Source organism: Citrus clementina, unplaced genomic scaffold (assembly GCF_000493195.1).
Source record: "Citrus clementina cultivar Clemenules unplaced genomic scaffold, Citrus_clementina_v1.0 scaffold_9, whole genome shotgun sequence".
Classification (NCBI taxonomy): Eukaryota; Viridiplantae; Streptophyta; class Magnoliopsida; order Sapindales; family Rutaceae; genus Citrus; species Citrus x clementina.
This window is the reverse complement of record NW_006261964.1, coordinates 16491444-16501785: the sequence shown is the minus strand read 5'-3', so window position 1 is coordinate 16501785 and position 10342 is coordinate 16491444. Positions and strand designations below refer to the sequence as shown.

General features: G+C 33.6%; 1 non-coding gene and 1 pseudogene across 1 annotated transcript; one reads left to right on the top strand and one right to left on the bottom strand.

Annotated features, from left to right (window-relative positions):
• Positions 1 to 2341, bottom strand: part of LOC112099326 — an 8889-nt pseudogene extending 6548 nt beyond the window's left edge.
• Positions 2272 to 2380, top strand: LOC112101630. Its single transcript, XR_002907652.1, has one exon. It is a non-coding gene; the product is annotated as a small nucleolar RNA R71 (small nucleolar RNA).
• Positions 2381 to 10342: the final 7962 nt, after the last annotated feature.

Sequence of the window (10342 nt, the reverse complement as noted above, 5' to 3'; positions counted from 1 at the left end):
TGCGCCACTAGATGTAATTCGTGTTGGAATTAATTCTCCTTTTTCATTTTTAACAACAGTGATTCCAGATTTTTTAGGCACTACTTGTGTAGGACTTACCCACTTACTATCAGAAATAGGGTAGATAATTCCCACATCAAGTAATTTAAGGACTTCTGTTTTGACTACCTATTTCATGTGTGGGTTTAATCTTCTTTGAGGTTGTTGACATGTTTTAGCATTTTCTTCCAAATTAATTCTATGTGTGCAAATTAAGGGATTAATGCCTTTAATATCATTTAAAGTCCATCCAATTGCCTTTTTATGCTTTTTAAGAACAGTAAGTAACTTACCTTCTTGGTCGCTTGTTAAAGTAGAAGAAATCACAACAGGATAAGTTTGTTCTTCTCCAAGAAAAGCATATTTCAATCCTTCAAGCAAAGGTTTCAATTCCATTTTAGGTGCTTCTTGTTGTTCTGTCTTTTCAATACTTCCAAGCTCCTCAAATTTTGGCTCGTCATCATAATTTTGCGAAGTCTGCATAGAATCAAGCAACGAATTTATATTAGAAATATCAAGTTCAAGTTGCTTATTTGACTCAATTGAATTAACTAAACAAACATTAGAAAGTTCAGAAAAATCCCCTTTTTGAATATTTTCCTCGATACAAGATTCAAACAATTCCTTTTGTTCATCAGTATCATCTTCATTCTCATTTTCTTCATTAGGTTGCCTGCACATGTTGAAAACATTCAATTCCAAAGTCATATTCCCAAAGGATAAATTCATTAAACCATTCCTACAATTAATCAAAGCATTAGCAGTTGCTAAAAATGGTCGACCTAAAATTACAGGAATTGGTTTGTAACTATTCACAACAGGTTCAGTTTCCAAGACAATAAAATCCACAGGATAAATAAATTTATCAACTTGTACTAAAACATCTTCCACTATTCCTTTTGGTACTTTAACTGATCTATCGGCAAGCAAAAGTGTAGTTGAAGTTGATTTTAACTCACCAAGATTAAGTTGAAGATAAACTGAATATGGAAGCAAATTAACACTAGCACCAAGATCTAGTAAAGCATGCTCAATTCTGTGGTTACCAATAATACAAGAAATGGTAGGACAACCAGGATCTTTATATTTCAACTTATTATTAGTAGACAGAATTGTACTTACCTGTTCGGCCATGAAAGCACTCTTTCTTACCTTCAATTTCCTCTTAACAGTGCACAAGTCCTTTAAAAATTTGGCATATGAAGGAACCTGCTTGATTGCATCTAATAGAGGAATGTTAACTTTCACTTGCTTAAAGATTTCATAAATTTCAGAAGAGTGGTTTGATTTCTTTGGTTTATTCAATGCATGCGGAAATGGTGGTTCAGGTGGAACACTAGTTATTTCTTCACTAGGTGTAAGTTCATTTAGTCCTTCCTTACCCTTTGAATTTTCATCATTTTCATAAGGTTCAGGCATAGGTCTATCAACAACCTTACCACTACGAAGAGTTATAACTGACTTGACTTGGTCTGCGGGTGGATTTTGTTGAATTTTAGGATTTGGTTGTGGTTGGGCTGGAAATTTTCCTTTTTCTTGAATGGTGAGTGCAGAAGCAAATTTAGCAAGAGTATCTTTCAAATCAGAAAAAGTTTGTGCATTTTGATTGTTAATAGCATCTTGCTTTCTGATGAATGAATGCATTGTGTCTTCCAAATTTTTCTAGGGTGGTGGAACATATGGTGCATAAGGCTGAGGATTTTGAAAATTTTGTGGAGGTGGTGCTTGTGAAGATTGTGCATTATTATTATTCCTCCAACTAAAATTCGGATGATTTCTCCAACCAGGATTATAAGTCTGTGAATATGGGTTTGGTTTATTGAAAGTCTTAATGGCATTAGCTTGATCATTTAGACATTCTTTAAGTGCAGGCAAAGTGGGACACTCTTAAGTGAAATGATCATTCAATTACATATGTTACATGCAATTTCTTGAACAGATTTTACTTGATCACTCTTTTATGCTCCAAAGCTTCACTTTCCTACTAGGATGCAATTTTGCTTGTAATCTGATCTCCCAAGTATGGATCCTCCACTAGATGGAGATGATTGTTGCTTATTTGTCATTCAAAGTCCAACAGTATCCCAATGTTGTGCATTTCAGCTAATGGTCAGTAATCTAGTGCATCTCAGGATTTTATCCCTAAATTCACCATTACACATCATTTCAACAACCTGTCTACTTTGGGGTATTAAGCCCTCGTAGAAATAAGTGACCAATCGCCAAGTTTCAAAACCATGATGTGGGCATATGTTAAGCAACTCTTTAAACCTATCCCAACATTGGTATAATGTTTCTCCATTTTTTTGAGTGAAAGAAGTGATTTGCCTTTTAAAAGAATTTGTTCTATGAGGTGGAAAGAATTTTTTCAAAAACTGTTCTTGCATGTTATTCCAAGTTCTTACTGATTCAGATCTAAGGTTTTGTAGCCAAGTTTTAGCTTTATCTTTTAATGAAAAAGGAAAAAGCTTTAATCTGATTATGTTCATGCTACAATTTTGGTCCGTGTATGTATTACAAACTTCCTCAAAATCTCTTAGATGCAAGTACGGATTCTCAGATTCTAAACCATGAAATGTTGGTAAAAGTTGGATAATACCTGGTTTAAAATTGAATCGAGATGCTTCTGGATGCTCCGGTTCTGGTTGGATTCATGTAGTCTCTCAGAGTCCTTGGTTGATTCTGATCGTGCCCATGTTGAGATTGGTTGTCTCCCTGATCAATTTGAGGATTAAGTTCGCCCAAAACGTTTTCGCCTTCATTCTCATCCATGATTGGTGGTGGAGATTGAGATCTACGAATTAACCTGCCACTTGAAGATCGAGACCAACGTCTCATGCAAGGGTTATGTTATAAAGATAATATTTACACAAATTGATAATAAAATAAAATAAAAAATTAAATATGCAAATAATATAAGTGTACAAAAGAAAATTAAATAACAATTTTGGTGGTTGAACCCACCAGTTAACAATAAATTAAGTATAAAATAAATGCAAAAGAAAGAAAAAGAAAAAATGGTAGTTAAACCCACCAATAAAGCAAAAAATAAAATAAAATAAAATAAACGCAAAATAATAAAATAAATAAATAAAATGGTGGTTGAACCCCACCAATAAAAAAATAAAGCAAAAACAAAATACAAAATTAAATAAATACTGAAAATAAAAATTAGGAGTTAGTAGTTAGTTTGGTGGTTGAACCCACCAATAAAGCAAAAATAAATAAATACGAAATTAAATAAATGCAGAAAATTAAATAACTGAAATTAAAAAAGTTAGCAGTTAGTAGTTAGTAAGTTAAGAGTTAGTAATTAGAGTTAGTAGTTAAAGTTAGTTTAGTCCAAATTAAGTCCAAAATATGTCCAAATATGTCCAAAATATGTCCAAATATGTCCAAAGTATGTCCAAGTCTTAATTATTTTGAGGAATTTCGTCTAGGGATTTTATTACAAATTATTTTTAATTTTATGGCCAAACTGTAATTTTTAGAAGTTTAGAATAGCAATTTGGAATGAAAGTGAAACAGTTGAAAGATGTCGGGGTCCGAACGTAATTCTGAGAAGAGTTAGGGACAAAAGAGAATTTAAGAAAAGGAAAAGGGGGAAAACAAAATTTTACATATAAGAGAAAAATAAAAACGGAAAAACAAACCAAATAAAAAACTTTTCCCTGGCAACGGCGCCAAAAACTTGACACAACTTAAAAGTAATTTTTAACTCTCAAGTATAAGAGTGTCTTGTTGTATTATAACTCGGTGAGTCTGAGGTCGATCTACAGAGAAAAGATTTAATTAGTTTATTTTATTTTATCTAAAAATTAAAATTAAAATTTGAATATAAACAACTTAATTTAAATGAAACTATGGAATTGAACTAGTTAGGGTTATGGATCCACTCTTAGAAATAAATAAAACTTAATAAATTCTTTTTGCCAATTTTTTTTAGATTTATTACCCAAAAGATTAATTATACAAATTATTATTATTTTCCCTTTAAATTTATGATGGATTAAGTATTTATTGTGCCAAAATTTAATTTGTCTACAATAAGTCAAAATACCATTTCACCATGCCTTATATTAAGATCTTAAGAATTTATTGTGCCAAATTCATTTGTTTGTCTACAATAAATCAAATTTTCAAAATATAAAACATGTATAAAATTAAATAGAAAATAATTTAATTTATAAAATTAAACATAGAATTTGATTAAATCATATTTATTTCTTAAGAGTTTCACCTTCCCCTAACTAATATTATTTAGTTAAGCATAATTAAAATAAAAAGAAGTAGTAAAATTGAATTACTTATAATTAAAAGAAATAAAAACAACTAAAATTGGAAATAAAACTAATTTTATTAATGAAAATAATTATACAAAATATTAAAAACACACCTGGAAATCAAGATTACAAGGAGATGGAGAGAATTTGAGAAGAAGAGAGTTGTAGAGAGATGATTAAAACATTAAAATGAGGCCTTATTTATAGAAAAATAAATTCATAATCCAGTGTTTTGCGGTCCATCATAGGCTTCATGCATGTGCTCCTCACAACCCTTAGATCAAGATCCAATGGCTGGTCAAACTTCAAAAGTCAACATCACACATGGCATCATTTGACTCATCCGATTTGCCCAAAGAACGGTTGAGATTTGGCGGGTTAATGGGTGGATCGGGTCGACCCGAATACAAAGATTCGGATCCTCCAACTTGCTTCACCAACCATTGCCACGTGGCACAATCATGGCCATTGAATCATGAACGGCTGAGATTTAGTCAAGATTGCCAGTTATCCCATGCACTCATATCTATTGTAAGCTCATTTCATCATCCAATCAGTGCTCGGTCAACAGGAAAAGTCAACTTTTTTTACACAAGCCCAATTTTAAGCCGATCTTGACTGATCTTAAGGTTTTCGGACCTCCGGAATCCAAATTTGACCTCCGTTTATTTGTTTGGAGCCTCGAAGTACGTGAAATTAATAATTTTCCTAATAAACACATAAAAATACACAAAATTAAATATTTTTAAAACATAATTAATAATTCATAATATATTACATAAACACAAATATAAATTATAACATAAGCATAAAATAACATATTATCGCTTGATAATTAAACAATTTTTAATACTAATCATCTATCAATCTTGTTGATGAATATTCATTTTATTTTTGTTTGTCTAAATGCGTCATGATTCCATTGCTTTTGAAATTCAAAAGAGTACGTGGATAAGACAGAAGCAATTAGACAGGAACATAAAAGAACTTCGATATGATCGAAACAAAGACTATCTCTATGGAGAATTCAAGCACTATTTGGTTGTCAATGAACACTATGATACAATAGTGTAATTAAATGGAGAAACAAGATTCTTTTGGATAAGACAAGATATATACTAAGTGGTTTATCATTTACCTTTTTGATTCCAGATACTAGTATTTGAAACTACAAAGTTTATTGAACTTAGTTTCATCTATCTCAGTGTCTACTACTCTAAGAAATTATGAAAAAACCACAAACATGGTTTGAGACACATTCGTATTTGGAGTTTACTAGTATTTCTACTAGAATTAGAGATAGAGAAGATGGATTCGTGTTTAGAAGCTTGCATGTTTTAGATATCTTAAAGGAATAAGGGAAAGTCTGAATTATAGTCCTCAAGATAGGAATGTATTTATAGAAATATTCTTTACTTTCTTTGAGGAAGACTATATAATGACTTATAACCTAAGAGTAAGGTAAAACTAGAGAAATAAAAGAGATCAGGTTGATGCTAAGCTTTCAACACCTGTTATAGAACAGGAAGAACAGCAACAACCAGCTGATCAGCACAGGATTATCCTTGAACAACCATCATTTCTAGAACCTCGTCGTAGTGGGAGGGTAACTAGGTTACCTGCGAGATACATGCTTTTGGGAGAAACCTATACGGCTATCTCAGATGAACATGTACAAGATCCCACTAGTTACAACGAAGCTCTAATAGATAGAGATGTTGAATTTTGAAAAAGGCAATGAATCAAGAAATGGAATCTATGTATTCCAATAAAGTCTGGGAACTTGTAGAGACACCAAATGGGGTAAAACCTATAGGGTGCAAGTGGATCTACAAGAGAAAAAGAGGAGTAGACGGAAGGGTGGAAACATTTAAAGCAAGATTAGTAGCCGAAGGGTTTACTCAGAAAGAAGGAATCAATTATGAGGAAACATTTTCTCTGGTTGCTATGCTTAAATCCATTAGGATTCTGCTCTCCATTACTGCAGTGCTAGATTATGAAATTTGGCAAATGGATGTCAAGACTGCATTTCTTAACAGGCATCTTGAAGAAAACATCTACATGCAGCAACCAGATGGATTTATACAAAAAAGGCCAAGAACACATGATATGTAAGTTGCAGAGATCCATTTATGGATTGAAGCAGGAATCCCGGTCATGGAACATCAGATTTGATCAAGCGATTAAATCGCTTGGATTCATTCAGAACATTGATGAACCATGTGTGTACAAGAAAATTCAGGGAAAATTTGTAGCCTTCCTAGTTCTTTGTGTAGACAATATTCTCCTGATTGGAAACGATATAGGAGTATTGATTACAATAAAGATTTGGTTAGCAAAACAATTTGATATGAAAGACCTGGGAGAGATAAGTTATATTCTTGGTATCAAGTTACTACGAGACCGGAAGAATAAAACTTCAGCCTTGTCTCAAGCAATCTATATCGATAAGATATTGGCTAGATTTAGCATGGAAAATTCCAAGACTGGTTTATTACCATTCAGACATGGAATTACATTCTCTAAGGATCAATCACCTAAAACATCTAAAGAGATAGAGAGAATGAGACGATATTAATTTTAAAATTGTCACAACATTCAATCGAGATAAATTGAGCACAATTAAAAAACTCGGGTAGTCGGATTTTATTTTCGTCACAGGTCCGGTATTAGCTTAATTTGTATTAAGCTTAAGTGAAAAAAAAAAAAAAAGAATCCAGTTTCTATAAATGGAAAGTGGGAAGCTGGTTTCCAAAAAAGGAAAGAGAGAGGGGCACGTGAGAGAGAGAGAGAGAGAGAGAGAATTGATTCGGTTTAACCCGCGAATCCGACCCGACCTGCGACCTTGACCAGACAAATTTCGCAATTCCGACCACCTCACTGGCCGAGCTTGGTACCGATCTAAAGCTTGGAAGTCGGCCGTCATAACCCAGCCGTCCTCATTGCCAGAAAACGACTGGAACGCCGTCGTTTGAAGCTCGAAAATTCATGGCCAAAAACCCATCACGATCGCCGTCGATTTCGCCTCAATTGGGCACACCTCCAGCTGGGTTCTACTCCTCACGTCACCAGCATCATTTTCCGACCAACCTTGTCACCTGAAACGGCCAGATTGTCGACGATCGGCCACTTGGAAAGCTCGCGGCTTTAGGAGCACGATCCGCCGCCATCGCCGCACGTGAGAGGTCACCGCCGACACCGTTGGACTCACCGAGGCATGAACTATCAAACCTAAGCTTCCCGTCGTCGTTGACTGAAGTCCAGTCACCATTAACCGACAGGGGCAATTCAATAAATTCATAAAACTTTAGGGTGAATTTGTAATTTATGGAATCAGTGGATAATTTGGTAATTTTAGGTTAGGGCAGTGAGGTAATTTGAGATTTCGAGGGTAATTCGGTAATTTAAGTCGTTAAGGACATTTTGGTAATTTTACTCTCTGAGGGTAATTTCATAATTTCTGACATTATGGTAATTTCATGATCTGAATTGAGGACCATTTAGTAATTAAAGATTCTGAGGATAATTTTGGTAAAATAATGATGTTGGGGGCATTTTGGTAATTTTGGGATGTAGGGGTATTTCGGTAATTTTGTGCATGTGGGAATAATTTATTGTTGATAGATATTTTTTTCGAGAATTATTATGTAAAATTAGTTGTATTTCAAATTTACAGAGAATGATTATGTCGTTTCCTTGATTAGGAGGATCCGCGGACGACAATCAACCCGCGGACGTTGTTGATACCGAGTCTGGACTTTGTCACTGTGAGTGGAATATACAAAACCTATTTTCATAGTATATGCTGATTTTATGATACAATGCAGTATGTTTTGATAAATAAGTATTTGATGCTTCGATTTAATGATTTTCTAGAAAATTGATTTTTATCTATGTGTTGATATTTATTGTTATTAAGAATGAGTTTGATTAATGATTTTGTTATCGTTTTGAGTAAATGCGTGATATTAGAATTGAGTGGATTTGAAATATGCTGAATAAAAAGAAAATGAGATTTCATATGTGATTATATGTTTATGTACATGTGTATAAAATGTTGTTTGGAAAATCATTGGATAGTACCCTTGCCCTCCAGATACAGAGATACAGATAATATGAGATGAATACAGAGATACAGATGAGATGAGATAGAGGCCTTTGGGGCCCGTCTGAATACACATAGAGGCTTTGGGCCGTGTGTTTGGGCGCTTTTGCCTTTTGGGGGCTTATGCATGCAGTATGATGATTACAGAGATGCAGATGTTGAGATACATGAGATATAAGATGAGATTTCCCCATCTATCCATTGTAGCTCCGAGGCATGATGGTTCCCTGATTGCCCGTCCGTCGAGGTCCGGATATGATGAGATCATTCCCTTGGGTACCACTTTGATGATAGTTTTTGGTATTCAGTATTTGATATTATAAGTATTATGATTTCATTGATTTTATGCAGATTTATGTAATATAGTTATTTCAGTAACTAATTTGAATTGAATATGTTTATATAAGTTCTTATAATATTTTGATGAAATTGATTTGAGAAAGATTAAATCATTTTAAATAAATTTATTTTTCAAAAATTACTATCCACTCACTGAGCTCACTGAGTTTTATACTCATCCCATTTTTATTATATTCCCCCCCCCCCCCCATAGGAGATTTGCAGGTACATCAGTCGACCCAGCAACGATAGTTAGATTTGAAATTGTGGCCACGTGATGGTGTTAGGAGTCGTAGATTTAATATCTTGATATTTGGGATATTGCGAATTGTATTTATTTGTTATATTTTGTAATTAAGGATAACCATTATATTTTAATATTAGAATGATTTGGGTGGTATTTGGTATGTTGACTTGAGAAGTTGGTTATGAAGGATGGATGTATATTGAATTATTTTGGGAGTATTGTTTTGTAAATTGTAGGCTTGGGGATGTTTTATTAATAGGGGAGATTCTGTCGAATTTTTGATAGAATTCTTAGATATCATAATTATTATCGATTCGATTATATGAGTTTAGATAGACTCGCCCTGGGGGTGCGGGACGGGTCGTTTCAATTGCTCAAGGACATGTTATGACTTTAGAGATATATGATGGTAGGTAAAATGGTTGACAAATGGATGGATGAGGGGTGGAAAGTACTAATAATGACTATTAGCATAATAGTTTTCTGCCATTTTCTTTCTTAAGCTTCGTTATTCTTTTAATTTATCAGTGAATTATAGTTGCTAGAATCATTATAGGAATAAGAAACTTATAAATATTGTCTATGTACTTTATACGTGAGTTGTTCTTGATGGGTGTTGTCCACATTTTATTCTACTCGTAAGGGCACGAATCTATTGTAAATAGATTTTGTGTTTGGCCCCACGAGAATGTAGATTTAATTATGCATGGGGTTAATTTTCTAGGTGTATATGTGAGTTGGTTGGGAGTGAATTTTTTTATCTTAAGATTTAAAATAAAATGGCGGGAATGAATTAAAGATGAAAATAATGCAAATGAAAAGCTTGAGTCTCTAAATTCATACTCAACATTTCACCATAGGCTTAATATTTATGTTTTTAGTTCCAATTAATTCATGAAGGGGGTATTTCAACTCCTCATAATTCTCACTCTAATAAATATGACATCAAGCGCTCAGTGTGCAAGGGGTAATGATCTTCCACTAAGTGTGGTGTCAAGAACATGCTGTGCCAGATGATAATAATCAACAACATGGCAAGACCATCCATTAAATAGCTTAGATACACTCTCTGTCAATACTGAGTCAAGACGACCCATAAAATACTATAGGGAAATTTTCTCTCTAATTAATATGATGTTAAGTGCTCATTGTGCCAGACAGTAACGATCCTTCAATAGGGAGCAAGTATACTGTGCAAAATCTAGACAGGATACACTGTCTGTCGACAATGAGTCAAAACAACCACATAAATCAGAGAGAAAAAGAAAATAAACTTACCTAAGCTCATGGATCATGTTTAGCCTTCACCTTCAACCCAAGCTTGAAATA